Source organism: Lynx rufus, unplaced genomic scaffold (genome assembly GCF_022079265.1).
Source record: "Lynx rufus isolate CCGP_SWC_20201006 ecotype Redwood Valley unplaced genomic scaffold, mLynRuf1.p SCAF_9, whole genome shotgun sequence".
In the NCBI taxonomy this organism is placed as follows: domain Eukaryota; kingdom Metazoa; phylum Chordata; class Mammalia; order Carnivora; family Felidae; genus Lynx; species Lynx rufus.
This window is the reverse complement of record NW_025814897.1, coordinates 5006005-5008425: the sequence shown is the minus strand read 5'-3', so window position 1 is coordinate 5008425 and position 2421 is coordinate 5006005.

Below are 2421 nucleotides of genomic sequence, written 5' to 3'. Positions count from 1 at the left end.
GCTAGATGGGTGGATCCACTATGAAAGAGCTGAAGGGAACATAAGCTAGAGGGAGGCCAAGATTTATGAACACCTAGGAGCTGCTACCTGGGATGACCATTTTCACCTACATTGTGCCGTTTTTTCAGTAAAGGAACATTACCTATGGAAGTAACTTGTCCAAAATTTCACAGAGAGCATGGGCAGAATAAAGGTTACAAGTTTGTATTTTTTTTTGGAGGTTCAGGGAACACACATTAATCCATCACTCCTTCCTTCCATCTAGATGCTAACCAGGAGCAGATAAACCCAAGGAACCAAGTGAGTGGGTCAAAACACATTTAGAGGTATTGGCTACTAACAAGCTAAACTGAACAACACAGTGGGGCCTTCTCCCCTCCATAAACTTAGCCTTGTAATGCATAGGATGTAGAAGTCTCCACCCAATGCAAAGTGGGGGAAAAAACAAGGAGAACAGAGCTGACCAACCAGAAATTAGGCCATCTCAACCAACAAGAAGAACACACACCATCCCAGGTAAAGGCAGGACTGACAAAGCAAGAGATATGGCTCATGTTGCCCACATTACAGTAGAATGGCCCTACTTCCTGGCTTGCATGATCTATCCAGTACCAGCCATTCCTCCCAAGGGGAGAAACAAGTGGGAGCCAAAAGTCACTGTTCACACCTCACAGAGGAGGAAAAGTTCTTCATGAAAATGAACAACAAAGGTAGAGATGACCCCTAACACTTTTCATGGTATTGAGCTCATATTCAGCTTCTGCAGATTATTTTAAGTCTGTACAAGTTCTGTGGACTATTTCAAGTGTACATTATAAGACTCTTTCATGTCTTATGATTATGATCCAAAGATGATAGAAGCGGCATAGAAGCACCATAGCATAAGGAAAGCAATTTCCAGGAACAGTTTTAATTGTGGTATTCACACTCATTATTGTGTGTGTATGTGTATTTATAAATTACACATACTATAATTATATATACAATATATATTATGTAATATGTATTATGCAAATATAAAGTGATAGTTACTTTTAATTTGAGGATTAAGTGCTCTTCCTCTCAAATATTACAAAAACAAAGTAATTTCACCTTAGATGTGGCTAAATCAATTCCTGCCTTGATTGTCCCCATTGCTTTTCTCTCCAAGGATATTGGAAACAGGTTTTTTATTTATCCTTCCCACAAAACACAAAACCTAGCTGGTGTTGTACCATTCACAAAATGTGGAACCGAAGTAAACTACTTTAAAGTTAATACACCTGTATTCTGATCTTTTTTTCTTTTTTTGAGACAGAAAGAGACAGAGTGCCAGCAGGGGAGGGGCAGAGAGAAGGAGACACAGAATCTGAAACAGGTTCTGAGCTGTCAGCACAGAGCCCGATGCAGGGCTCGAACCCACGAACCATGAAATCATGACCTGAGCCCAAGTCAGAAGGTAAACTACTGAGCCACTCAGGCGCCCCTGACCACATTTTTCTTAAAGTAAGCCCACATCCAACATGGCGGCCTGAACTCATGACCATGAGGCCAAGAGTTGCATGCTCCACAAACGGAGACAGCCAGGAGCCCCCAATATATTTGTATTCTGCTTCACCAATATCCCCACACTATCTAGCAGTGAATATTTAGTGGGAAATGAATGAATTCTTTATTTACTAAGAGACATAGAACCTAGAAAAAGATTTTCTTCTTCAGAAAGCCTGTTCTGTCCTCAAGGATTTGTTGCCATTCTGGCATATACTTTAAATAAATGTTACATAGGGGAAACATCCCCCTCATGCCAAGTGTTTAGATTATGTTCCTTAATAGTCTTAACTCACCTGATCTAAATCTTAGTCTTTCCCCAAATCCTCTAGCTACCTACCTTCTTGCCTTTTTACTGTCTATAATCTCCTGTTCCAGCTTGATACACAATGCACTTTTTTTCAGTAACTCTGCTTTTCATTCACCTCCTTAACTGGAGTATTCAAAGGTATCCTTTAAAATAATGCACGGACTACTTCTGCCAGGTCTTTGGGATCACCCCCATCTCCCTGAGCTACTCACTAGAAACAGTCTGACCAAGCTTTGTGGTCAGAGTAGAAAATGGGTCCCCTGTGCTGAAGAAACCAAACACTAGCTCTAGAAAACATGTGCTCGTTCTTTCTTTACCAATAGCCATATAACCCAGTGCTGGCCAGTTTGCATTTTGCTAGAAGACTCACAGCTGCACTCAGTGCTTGCCCATACAACCATTAAATGTCCAGTAATATTGCTCTACTTTTTAGATTTTTGTGCAATTTAGCTGTCAATGTCAGTCCCTCTGATCCGCTAATAGTCATTATAATAATCCACATAACCATAGTAGATCACTATCACTTTCCTAAGCTGTGTGGCTGTGTGTGTGTGTGTGTGTGTGTGTTGTTGTCGTTTTTGTGG